The sequence below is a fragment of the Oncorhynchus tshawytscha genome, linkage group LG04 (genome assembly GCF_018296145.1).
Source record: "Oncorhynchus tshawytscha isolate Ot180627B linkage group LG04, Otsh_v2.0, whole genome shotgun sequence".
In the NCBI taxonomy this organism is placed as follows: Eukaryota; Metazoa; Chordata; class Actinopteri; order Salmoniformes; family Salmonidae; genus Oncorhynchus; species Oncorhynchus tshawytscha.
The window spans coordinates 33,830,910-33,844,570 of record NC_056432.1 but is presented as its reverse complement, the minus strand read 5'-3'; the positions used below and the strand labels follow the sequence as shown (position 1 = coordinate 33,844,570).

Sequence of the window (13,661 nt, the reverse complement as noted above, 5' to 3'; positions counted from 1 at the left end):
ATGAGATGAGTATGTAAACAAAGTGGCATAGTTAGTGGCTAGTGACATGTATTACATAAGGATGCAGTAGATGATATAGAGTACAGTATATACGTATACATATGAGATGAATAATGTAGGGTATGTAAACATTATATTAGGTAGCATTGTTTAAAGTGGCTAGTGATACATTTCCCATCAATTCCCATTATTAAAGTGGCTGGAGTTGAGTCAGTGTGTTGGCAGCAGCCACACAATGTTAGTGGTGGCTGTTTAACAGTCTGATGGCCTTGAGATAGAAGCTGTTTTTCAGTCTCTCGGTCCCAGCTTTGATGCACCTGTACTGACCTCGCCTTCTGGATGATAGCGGGGTGAACAGGCAGTGGCTCGGGTGGTTGTTGTCCTTGATGATCTTTATGGCCTTCCTGTAACATCGGGTGGTGTAGGTGTCCTGGAGGGCAGGTAGTTTGCCCCCGGTGATGCGTTGTGCAGACCTCACTACCCTCTGGAGAGCCTTACGGTTGTGGGCGGAGCAGTTGCCGTACCAGGCGGTGATACAGCCCGCCAGGATGCTCTCGATTGTGCATCTGTAGAATTTTGTGAGTGCTTTTGGTGACAAGCCGAATTTCTTCAGCCTCCTGAGGTTGAAGAGGCGCTGCTGCGCCTTCTTCACGATGCTGTCTGTGTGAGTGGACCAATTCAGTGTGTCTGTGATGTGTATGCCGAGGAACTTAAAACTTACTACCCTCTCCACTACTGTTCCATCGATGTGGATAGGGGGGTGTTCCCTCTGCTGTTTCCTGAAGTCCACAATCATCTCCTTAGTTTTGTTGACGTTGAGTGTGAGGTTATTTTCCTGACACCACACTCCGAGGGCCCTCACCTCCTCCCTGTAGGCCATCTCGTCATTGTTGGTAATCAAGCCTACCACTGTTGTGTCGTCCGCAAACTTGATGATTGAGTTGGAGGCGTGCGTGGCCACGCAGTCGTGGGTGAACAGGGAGTACAGGAGAGGGCTCAGAACGCACCCTTATGGGGCCCCAGTGTTGAGGATCAGCGGGGTGGAGATGTTGCCTACCCTCACCACCTGGGGGCGGCCCGTCAGGAAGTCCAGTACCCAGTTGCACAGGGCGGGGTCGAGACCCAGGGTCTCGAGCTTGATGACGAGCTTGGAGGGTACTATGGTGTTGAATGCCGAGCTGTAGTCGATGAACAGCATTCTCACATAGGTATTCCTCTTGTCCAGATGGGTTAGGGCAGTGTGCAGTGTGGTTGAGATTGCATCGTCTGTGGACCTATTTGGGCGGTAAGCAAATTGGAGTGGGTCTAGGGTGTCAGGTAGGGTGGAGGTGATATGGTCCTTGACTAGTCTCTCAAAGCACTTCATGATGACGGAAGTGAGTGCTACGGGCGGTAGTCGTTTAGCTCAGTTACCTTAGCTTTCTTGGGAACAGGAACAATGGTGGCCTTCTTGAAGCATGTGGGAACAGCAGACTGGTATAGGGATTGATTGAATATGTCCGTGAACACAACGGCCAGCTGGTCTGCGCATGCTCTGAGGGCGCGGCTGGGGATGCCGTCTGGGCCTGCAGCCTTGCGAGGGTTAACACGTTTAAATGTTTTACTCACCTCGGCTGCAGTGAAGGAGAGTCCGCATGTTTTCGTTGCAGGCCGTGTCAGTGGCACTGTATTGTCCTCAAAGCGGGCAAAAAAGTTATTTAGTCTGCCTGGGAGCAAGACATCCTGGTCCGTGACTGGGCTGGTTTTCTTCTTGTAGTCCGTGATTGACTGTAGACCCTGCCACATACCTCTTGCGTCTGAGCCGTTGAATTGAGATTCTACTTTGTCTCTATACTGACGCTTAGCTTGTTTGATAGCCTTGCGGAGGGAATAGCTGCACTGTTTGTATTCGGTCATGTTACCAGTCACCTTGCCCTGATTAAAAGCAGTGGTTCGCGCTTTCAGTTTCTTGCGAATGCTGCCATCAATCCACGGTTTCTGGTTAGGGAATGAGCTACAGCCGTGTCTCAGACCATGAGACATGCCGAAAATTGGTCTTCTCACGAAAACGTCTGTAGCATCCGAACGGTTTGGCCTACACAATGGTGTTCTCCGTTTTGCTCTACGACCCCCACAAGCCCTACAGGACCCGCCTGAAGTCAGTAACGCTGAAGTGCCAACTTCTGTCTGTAGCACCCAAACAGTTTGGGCTACAAACTAATGATTAATGTGGAAAGGGCAGTCTTCTCAGTCACTGGACTTAAATAGGGGTTAAAATTGTGTCCCCAAAAATACATTTGCTGAACTTTCTTATCTCCTAGAATTCAGGCAGACACTTCAAAACCTTATGATGTAATTTCTGACTTTTTTGTTGTTGCCTTTTATCAATGCGTTACTATGGGCTATAGTAATAAAGCACACAACCAATATTTTATCAAATACTTTTTACAATATTGTTTGAGATACCTAAAGGGGTCCTAAAATTCTAAAACAAATAGCCTAGCTAAATGATCCTTGGTAGAGTTTTAGAGGTAATTAATGATGGCCTGCAGAAAAAACATGTGTTGGGCCAGTGGATCTTGTCAGGTCAGTAACTTTTCAGTGCATTTTTTGCATTCCAGTTCAACATTTACCTGCTCTGTCGCAGTTTACCATTGCAAACCATTGATGACTACACCCGTAAACGTCATATCATTTGTATTTGAGCAAAATTATTGGCTGTTCATTCAAGCACCTTCGAGCCCACCCGCAAGTCACTTCTCCAGCAGTAGCCGTCATTGCGTTGATGCCTTCACACAGCACATGCAAGCTGTCCCGAGCAAAAAGAAGCGGCCAGCAATCTACTCGCTGATCTTATTTATTTTAGGGAAAGGGCTTTACAAAAGTAAAACCTTCGATGGGAAATAATAGCAATGTGCCGGATACTGTTGATAGTCTGCAAAAAGAAAGCTAAAAAAAAAAAGAAATACACCTATCATTCCTCTTGGCTAGCCTACTGTAGCCATGTCCATACCTCTTTTGCAACATTTCTTATAAAGCGTCCTATTTTCAAATCTCAAAATGACATTCTTTAGGAACAAAAATTAATGCAATTAATACAATTCTAAAGAATTGAGCAATGACTTGTATTGCTAAATTATACTGCACAGCTTTTTAATACGTGTAATAACTACATTTTATTATTATGTTATATTAATAGCTGAATATAGAGAAAAAGCATTCCACCCTTTAAGAAATACACCATGTCAGGGCCAGTAGAAATGCTGCTGTTATTTACTGTGCTTTGATTGACGAACAGCAAGCTTGACTAGTTCATAAAAGGTGTCGAACTGACTGAATAAAGTCGATCTCATATATCCTGGCCATTCATAAAATCATACAACGTAGTTATATGTCCATGGTATTGATCCGGACAAGAAGTTTAGGTTGCCTATCAATCATTGTTTTTGAAACCAGCCAGTGAAAAATGTGCTCTGGCATCAGCTGCACAGTGCGGATCCCAGCCTGTGGAATAAAAGTGGGGATTTTATTTCTCAATCTAAATAACAAAATCCAAAGGCCTAATGGACACATGCTCAAAACTCACACACTTGATAGACTTAAAAAGGGGCAATCTGTAGTTGCTACATCCATTTTTGGACTTATATGATTCTTGAAGAATATAACTTAGAAATACCTCATGAGTTTAAGTTCAACTGTCACACTCTATGAGAACCCAAAATATAAGCATGTTTTTCTCCAATGTTTGGAAACATGGTCAATGTAAACAAACACTGTATGGCCTCATTACATGGATAAAACAATGTTGATATCATGGATGATCAGTCCATCCATAGCTCGGTCTATTAATCTGAGAGTGGTTACATTTCTCCAGGCCCATTCCTTTAGCTTTTTACCAAAACAGAGGTCCATTTTGTTATTGTTTCATCTGTGGATTTGCCCTTTAAAACAGCTGCATATTATCAAGATATCAAAGTGTCACCAACAAAAAGTGAAACAATAGACCTATAGCAAATGCAGAACATGGCATTCATTTTTCAAATGTAAATAGCACTTTTCAGTAGTGCTCAGTGCATGCCATTCCATGAGCGCAGCATTTATTTTTCAACTCGAATCAATGAGCCCAATCAGTCCTCCATCACCACAAATTCATCAACAACAGAGTAGGGCTGGCTAATAAGTCCTTAGTTTTGGTATTCTGCTCAGGTAAAATCATTTGGCTAATCTATACTTCCATATTTCCAAGTCATATTCTTGAAGTTCAAGGGGTATAACATTTATTCGAATGACTGGAATTCTGAACTGTTTTTTAATGGAAATATATAATTTAAATGGTGTTATTATATGTAGTAGAAAGCGATGGTTTAGTTAGAAGAAGCCTACATAACCTACATAACCAACCTATAAAGTCACATTTAAAATCCATATATGGCCAGCTATGTAAACTTTAACATTGATTTATCCTACAATAGATTCTGTTCAACTTGCAACATACATTGTTGTCTTCTTCTTATTGACTAATAAGGGGAAAGTAATCAAAAAAGTAACTGAATGTAATCAGATTACATTAGTTTGGGTAATTCAAAAGTAGCATTATTGTTACAAATTTGGACAGGTAACTAGTAACTGTAACGGATTAAATTTAGAAAGTAACCTACCCAACCCTGTCAGTAGCCTACCGAATTGCATCAGTACAAGAGCTGTTCATTTGGCCCCCAAATTTTCATACTGGTAGGCTTTTTGGCGATTATCTGCAGATAAATTATGAAAACAGTCGATGAAGATGGTGAACCCTCTTCACTGCAGGAACAATAGTTAGACTAGTGGAGAGATAGCCTCACTCTGGTACAAAATATGATAAAAGAAAACAGATTGAATTGTTTAAAAGCTAATGATACTTACAGTACATGGTATTTTCAAAGATATTGATATCGGTGTGCTGACAATGAAGTAGTCAACTGCTGCTTTCTGCATAGCAAAGCCAATGTTTAACACCTGCTTCATTCTTCAATCATAGCTGTATTGTGGATAGCTGAGAAGGAAGCTTGAAGCCTGTGGAAGTCAGCAGACTTTTTTATTTTTATTTAAACAGGTAGGCTAGTTGAGAACAAGTTCTCATTTACAACTGCGACCTGGCCAAGATAAAGCAAAGTAGTGCGACACAAACAGAGTTACACATGGAATAACAAACATACAGTCAATAATACAATAGAAAAAGTCTATATACAGTGTGTGCAAATGAGATAGGATAAGGGAGGTAAGGCAATAAATAGGCCATAGTGGCAAAATAATTACAATATATCAATTAAAACACTGGAATGATAGGTGTGCAGAAGATGAGTGTGCAAGTAAAGATACTGGGGTGCAAAGGAGAAAAATAAATAACAGTATGGGGATGAGGTAGTTGGATTGGTGATTTATGAGCTGCCCAGACTGCTGGTGCTTAAATTTAGTGAGGGAGATATGAGTCTCCAGCTTCAGTGATTTTTGCAGTTCGTTCCAGTCATTGGCAGCAGAGAACTGGAAGGAAAGGCGACCAAATGAGGAATGGGTTTGACCAGTGAAATATACCTGCTGGAGCGCGTGCTACGGGTGGGTGCTGCTATGGTGACCAGTGAGCTGAGATAAGGCGGGGCTTTACCTAGCAAAGACATATAGATGACCTTAAGCCAGTGGGTTTGGCAACGAATATGAAGCGAGGGCCAGCCAACAAGAGCATACAGGTCGCAGTGGTGGGTAGTATATGGGCTTTGGTGACAAAACGGATGGCACTGTGATAGATGGCATCCAATTTGCTGAGTAGAGTGTTGGAGGCTATTTTGTAAATTACACCGCCGAAGTCAAGGATCGGTAGGATAGTCAGTTTTACGAGGGTATGTTTGGCAGCATGAGTGAAGGACGCTTTGTTGTGAAATAGGAAGCCGATTCTAGATTTGATTTCGGATTGGAGATGTTTAATATGAGTCTGGAAGGAGAGTTCACAATCTAACCAGACACCTAGGTATTTGTAGTTGTCCACATATTCTAAGTCAGAACCGCCCAGAGTAGTGATGCTGGACGGGCAGGCAGGTGTGGGCAGCGAACGGTTGAAGAGCATGCATTTAGTTTTACTTGCATTTAAGAGCAGTTGGAGGCCACGGAAGGAGTGTTGTATGGCATTGAAGCTCGTCTGGAGGTTTGTTAACACAGTGTCCAAAGAAGGGCCAGAAGTATACAGAATGGTGTCGTCTGCGTAGAGGTGGATCAGAGAATCACCAGCAGCAAGAGCAACATCATTGATGTATACAGAGAAAAGAGTCGGCCCAAGAATTCAACTCTGTGGCACCCCCATAGAGACTGCCAGAGGTCCGGACAACAGGCCCTCCATTTTGACACACTGAACTCGATCTGAGAAGTAGTTAGTGAACCAGGCGAGGCAGTCATTTGAGAAACCAAGGCTGTCGAGTCTGCCGATAAGAATGTGGTGAATGACAGAGTCGAAAGCCTTGGCCAGGTCGATGAATACAGCTGCACAGTATTGTCTCTTATCGATGGCGGTTATGATATCATTTAGGACCTTGAGCGTGGCTGAGGTGCACCCATGACCAGCTCGGAAACCAGATTGCATAGCGGAGAAGGTACGGTGGGATTCGAAATGGTCGGTGATCTGTTTGTTAACTTGGCTATCGAAGACCTTATAAAGGCAGGGTAGAATAGATATAGGTCTGTAGCAATTTGGGTCTAGAGTGTCTCCCCCTTTGAAGAGGGGGATGACCGCGGCAGCTTTCCAATCTTTGGGGATCTCAGACGATACGAAAGAGAGGTTGAACAGGCTAGTAATAGGGGTTGCAACAATTTCAGGGGATCATTTTAGAAAGAGAGGGTCCAGATTGTCTAGCCTGGCTAGATTTTGGTGAAGGAGAAATGGGGATGCTTGGGCAAGTTGCTGTGGGGAGTGCAGGGCTGTTGACCGGGGTAGGTTCTTCCTAGGTTTTGGCCTTTCTAGAGTTTTTCCTAGCCACCGTGCTTCTACACCTGCATTGCTTGCTGTTTGGGGTTTTAGGCTGGGTTTCTGTACAGCACTTTGAGGTATCAGCTGATGTACGAAGGGCTATATAAATACATTTGATTTGATAGGAGTAGCCAGGTGGAAAGCATGCTTATTGAAATGAAAAATGAAATTTTCAATTATCGTGGATTTATCAGTGGTGTTTTCTAGCCTCAGTGCAGTGAGCAGCTGTGAGGAGGTGCTCTTTTTGGAGTTTGTGCTCCAGGATGCAAATTTCTGTTTGAAAAAGCTAGCCTTTGCTTTCCTAACTGCCTGTGTATATTGGTGCCCAACTTCCCTGAGAAGTTGATTATCTCAGGGCCTATTTGATGCTAATGCAGTACGGTACAGGATGCTTTTGTCCTGGTCAAGGGCAGTCAGGTCCGGAGTGAACCAAGGGCTATATCTGTTCCTGGTTCAAATGTTTTTGAATGAGGCATGCTTATTTAAGATGGTGAGGAAAGCACTTTTAAAAGAATAACCAGGCATCCTCTACTGACGGAATGAGGTCAATATCCTTCCAGGATACCCGGGCAAAGTAGATTAGAAAGGTCCGCTCGCTGAAGTGTTTTAGGGAGCGTTTGACAGTGATGAGGGGTGGTCGTTTGACCGCAGACCCATTACGGATGCAGGCAATGAGGCAGTGATCGCCGAGATCCTGGTTGAAGACAGCAGAGGTATATTTGGAGGGCAGGTTGGTTAGGATGATATCTATGAGGGTGCCCATGTTTACAGATTTGGGGTTGTACCTGGTAGGTTCATTGAGAATTTGTGAGAGACTGAGGGCATCAAGCTTAGATTGTAGGATGGCCGGGGTATTAAGCATGCCCCAATTTAGGTCACTTAGAAGCATGAGCTCTGAAGATAGATGGGGGGCAATCAATTCACATATGGTGTCCAGGGCACAGCTGGGGGCAGAAGGTGGTCTATAGCAAGGGGCAACGGTGAGAGACTTGTATCTGGAACGGTGGATTTTTAAAAGTAGAAGCTCAAATTGTTACATGATTCTTTAAAGGCCCAGTGAAGTCAAAATGATGTTTTTTCTGTTTTATATCATATTGTACAATAACTGGTGAAACTAACACTGTAAAAATGTGAACGTTTGATCAGTGTTATTTCCTGATAGTTGCTGGATGAAAAGTAGAGCTTTTTAGGCAAACAAAAATTCGACTCGACCCCCCCCCCCCAGGGGAGTCTGACTGGCTACTACATGTGCTTGTGGAAAACACTGAAACATCCATAGAAGCAGTGAGATTTGCTGGAGTCGTACCTCCATGAAAAAAAAATCATAGGAAAAAACAAAGGCACCAGTTGCTGACATTTGCCTAAAGGTCGGGAAAACAGTTGGTACCAAAATCACTCCCTCTATTAAAAGAACTCCCGTTCTTGTCCAATTTTCTGAGGAGGAAATTCTTAAATGTCGTTTCCAAGAAGGTTAGGCGGTGGTGGCACCCATCACAGTCAGCCCATGGAAACAGTGTGGGCATACAGTAGCATACGGCAGGCAGACAGACAACAACAGGATATTAGGCTGACTCTGGAAAGCTTTATTTTCAATGACAGCTGCTATTCATTTAGCTTTTACTGAGGCATTATACCATAACATGCAGCAGTAGTTTCTGCTGCATATTTAATTCAAATAACCCAACACTACGAAATACAAAACTGTACATAGTGGCGCTTGTTTCAGGAATCTCAGATGCCGAACACTAATAACCATGTAATTGTTGTGTAATTACCATGTTACGTAATTTCTAAGTAAATACCATGTAAACAGCAGCCTGTTCACATGGTTGATTCAGCACAGACCTCTGCTAGTGGGTTCACAGGGGCTTCCCGGAGTAGGCTGAGAATGTGCCCTGATCTCTAGTGTGACTCCCAAATGGCACCCTATTCATTAGTGTGTGTAGGCCCCAGGTCAAAAGTAGTGCACTATATAGGTAACATAGTGCCAACTGGGACACAGGTCTGATCTAGAGTGTGATGTGATCTCTCCCAGCAGGTCATCATTTTCAGAGAGACAGATCTCCATCATTGAGCATATCATTGTCCTAATGAGAAGAAGCCTCTTGATCTGAAGATATAGCCAATATCAGTGAATACTGAACATGGTTGGTTACAACCACAACATACCACCTGAAGGTTTTCAACCATTTTCAGTAATAGTATTCAGTGATACTGGCTAAATTCCAGGTGAAGTTGTTCTTGACCTTAGGCACAGATCTAGGATCACCTTGCCCTCCCCATACCCTAACCATGATGGGGGAAAAACACAAACTGACTCGTGTCTTTCGGTCTCCAATGGGCCTCACCCAGCTCTGTGAGGGGGTCAGGGGTTAGGATGGAGCACCAAATCAGACGATAACATCAGAGGAAAGGCCAAAAGAGGAGATATCTCCACTGGCTGCCAGAAATCTCTCAGGAGGAGGGAGGATAGAGGGAGATAGAGAAGTAAAGGAAGGAAGAGGTAACCAGTAAGCTGGGGGAATTGGGGAGGGGGGGGGGGCTGTACTCAAGAATTCCTGGAATACAGTGCTTGTTTGAGGCCTGGGTTAGGGTGGGGTGGCTGAGTCACCGGAAGCACCCCCGTTCCTATATAGAACATTCCAGACTAAATCACTCGCAACCACAACCCAGGGTGTTTCTCAATATGCACACTACAGTGCTCTACAGTGCTCCACACTTATGCTCCGAGTGTATTCTCCGAGGACCTTCTTATTAGTACGTTCTTGTGAGGACCAGAGTGTGGAGAACGCATAAAACATTACATTTGAAAAGAACTCGCACTCCATCTACTGGATTACCTCACGCTGTATCTCCCCATTCACAGAACCTTCTTCCAGTCAGGATAATGGCAGAGACTAAACTAGACATACACAAAGCAAACCTTTTTACTTAATAATTATCAGCTAGCTATAAGTCAATAGTAATCATCTAGCTAGCCAGCTGGTTTAACGGGCAAAAACAATCTAAATCTAATGTTATGTGAGGTAGATGACTAGCTGTCAATTCTTTGTGGGTAGCTAGATAGTAAATCCAATAGGGCTAACTGGCTATGGTCATGCGATCTACCCACACGACAGTGGGTATTGTAGGCAGGTAAACATGTCAGAATTAGCACAGTATGTATTTATTAACGTATCGAGATAAATGGATTGTAGTCCGGCAAACATATGAGATGTGAACGGGCAACATTTCATTCGGAAGTCTGAGTTCATTTTCTCGCTTCAGCTGCAAAACAGCCACCATTGGTTTCAATAACATTTTCCATCGTTTTTACACGGTTGCGTCTAGGCGTCACATTACGTCAACAATCCTGTAAATATTTGAAGTTTGCGCCAATGCATGCTTCGAAAGGAGAACAAAAACAAAGTATGCACCCAAGAAGTGCCCTCTGTGCTCCGTTTCAAAAACTCTGACCATTGCATGCTCCAGTTTGCGTGCTCAGAGCACGATAGTATTGCAAATTGAAACACCCCCGGTGTCTTGATACACACTCAGTTTCCACAGCCCAGTGAGTGCGCACACACACACACCACACGTTTTGTTCTTCTATCCTTGTGGGGACCTAAAAATGTACTTCCATTCAAAATCCGATTTCACCTCTAACCTTACCCCAAAACCCTTACCCTAACCCTAATTGTAACCCTAACGCTAAACTTAAAATAGCATTTGTCCACATGGGGACGTGGGAAATGTCCTAAAGAGGGAGCATTTTCCTTGTTTTACTATCCTTGTGGAAACTTTTGGGGATTTTTGGTCCATACAGGGATTGAAGAACCAACCAACACACAGTCACACACACCACTCCTTCATGGACATGTGTGTTACAATCTCACATTCGATGCGGACCATGGTTATGAGTGTAATCCATCGCTGTTTGTTTAGCCTAAATATAATTTATTAGTCACATGCACCGAATACAACAAGTGTAGACTTTACCTTGAAATGCTTACTTACGAGCCCTTTCGCAACAATGCAGTTCATTTTATTTTTGACAAATAGATAAAAAATAAAATATCCTGTCTGAGGCAGCAGGCCTACCTGCATGTGTATGTACAGTCGAGGCCAAAAGTTTTGAGAATGACAAATATTAATTTTCACAAAGTCTGCTGCCTCAGTTTGTATGATGGCAATTTTCCTATACTCCAGAATGTTATGAAGAGTAATCAGATTAATTGCAATTTATTGCAAAGTCCCTCTTTGCCCCGAATCCCCAAAAAAACATTTCCACTGCATTTCAGCCCTGCCACAAAATGATCAGCTGACATCATGTCAGTGATTCTCTCGCTAACACAGGTGTGAGTGTTGACAAGGACAAGGTTGGAGATCACTCTGTCAAGCTGATTGAGTTCGAAAAACAGACTGGAAGCTTCAAAAGGAGGGTGGTGCTTGGAATTAATGTTCTTCCTCTGTCAACCATGGTTATGTACAAGGAAACACGTGCAGTTATCATTGCTTTGCACAAAAAGGGCTTCACAGGCAAGGATATTGCTGCAAGTAAGATTGCACCTAAATCAACCATTTATCGGATCATCAAGAACTTCAAGGAGAGTGGTTCAATTGTTGTGAAGAACGCTTCAGGGGACCCAAGAAAGTCCAGCAAGCGCCAGGACCATCTCCTAAAGTTGATTCAGCTGTGAGATCGGGGCACCGCCAGTACAGAGCTTGCTCAGGAATGGCAGCAGGTGTGAGTGCATCTGTACGCACAGTGAGGTGAAGATTTTGGAGGATGGCCTGGTGTCAAGAAGGGCAGCAAAAAGGCCACTTCTCTCCAGGAAAAACATCAGGGACAGACTGATATTCTGCAAAAGGCACAGGGATTGGACTGCTGAGGACTGGGGTAAAGTCATTTTCTCTGACGAATCCCCTTTCCGATTGTTTGGGGCATCTGGAAAAAAGCTTGTCTGGATAAGACAAGGTGAGCGCTACCATCAGTCCTGTGTCATGCCAACAGTAAAGCATCCTGAGACCATTCATGTGTGGGGTTGCTTCTCAGCCAAGGGAGTGGGCTCACTCACAATTTTGCCTAAGAACACAGCCATGAATAAAGAATGGTACACAACAATATTGACTGACAATAACAGACTACAGTTTTAGGACAGCTCATTCCAGTTAGGTGCATTGTTTCAGCTGAGATTGTGGTTTGTGTGTGGGGGGATGGGGGGTTAGTATGCAGCGATATGCCTGACTGACGGTACTCCAGCCATTAGACAGAGCAGTTCCAGGCAACAGTTCTCCTGCCAGAGGTGCTCTGCTGGGCCTGATGATCATCATCACCTAACTTCCCCTTCCTGCCCTGATGTGGTTTGCTGGGTTAAATGGGCCTGCTTACCGCATCTGTCTATTAATGGAGACAACAGCAGCCGCCAAGAGCAGGGAGCTGGTAATCTGTTAGTAGTTTCAACTTTTATTTGTCATATGCACAAGTATAGTTAAATGTTTAATTTGCAAGCCCTTCCCAACAACGCAGTATTCCATATAATATAACAAACAAAAACACAAAATAAAATAAAAAAGAGAATTTGCATACTATATACAGGGTCAGTGCCAGTACCAAATGTAAAATGTGCAGGGATACTGGAGTAGTTGAGGTAGATACAGTATGTACACAGAGTGAGAAATTAACACCAGCCACCAGCCAAATGCTGGTAGATTTTGCCATTGGCTGGTAGAATGTCTATTTTTACCAGCCACACTAGCGGGTTGTCATAGAGCATTTGGGAGCATTATTGTTTTCCAATCCAGAGCCCACATGTAAAAAAATCAAACGTGTGTTGTGTGTGTGTGTGTGTGTGGTAGTCTGGAATAGAGAATCTCAACGCTACAGTGGTGAAAGTGTGGGCTACAGTGTTTTCTGTGATGCATCTTAATTCTTTATTTTATCCTGAAAAAAATTTGTCTGGTAAGAAAATGGAGTGGCTGGTAAAACTTGGGGGAAAGTGACTGGTAGCAGGATTAATAATAATAAACAATATGGCAGCAGCATAAGTGGTAGTCTGCGTGGTAATGAGTGTGTGTGTGTGTTCAGTGTGAGTGTGCACAAGCGTGTCAATGTAGGCGTGTGTGGGTAGAGAGCAGTAAGAGTGCATAGTCAGTGCATATAGTCCTTGGTGGTGGTGGGCAGCTATTGTCTATCTGTTTAAAAAGTATCATTGCTTGGGGTAGAAGTTGTCTCGGAGCCTGCTGGTCCGAGACCTGATACTCTGATACTGCCTGACAGAAGCAGAGAGAATCTATGGCAGGGGTGGCTGGAGTTTTTGGCAATTTCTCAGGCCTTCCACAGACATCGCTTGGTGTGTATATCCTGAATGGCTGGGACCTCACCCCAGTGAAATGCTGGGCTGTCCGCACCACCCTCTGTGTAGAGTAATATCACAAAGCAGGGTGGACAGGCAACATGGACGGACTGGGACAAGAAATCAGCCCAGGAATTTCTTATACACCTGACAATTTGTTTCTCTCAGGTCCCTCATTATTAGCCAAATAATGATCCATACTTCTGCAGAAAAAAAGTATACATAGACAAGCTCACTGGGCTAAAGATGGACCAGCCCATCTGGCATTTGCCCGAATTGCCCCACTTCCAATCCTTTAATGATTGGCTAAACCCCTTACAGGTATCTATCTCCCTCTTACTAGGGCAGTGTCAGGC

General features: G+C 43.7%; 1 protein-coding gene across 2 annotated transcripts in view; it reads right to left on the bottom strand.

Annotated features, from left to right (window-relative positions):
* The window catches only part of LOC112248609 (clathrin heavy chain 1), a 39,033-nt gene that overhangs the window by 20,211 nt on the left and 5,161 nt on the right, over positions 1–13,661 (bottom strand). The window lies entirely within an intron of this gene.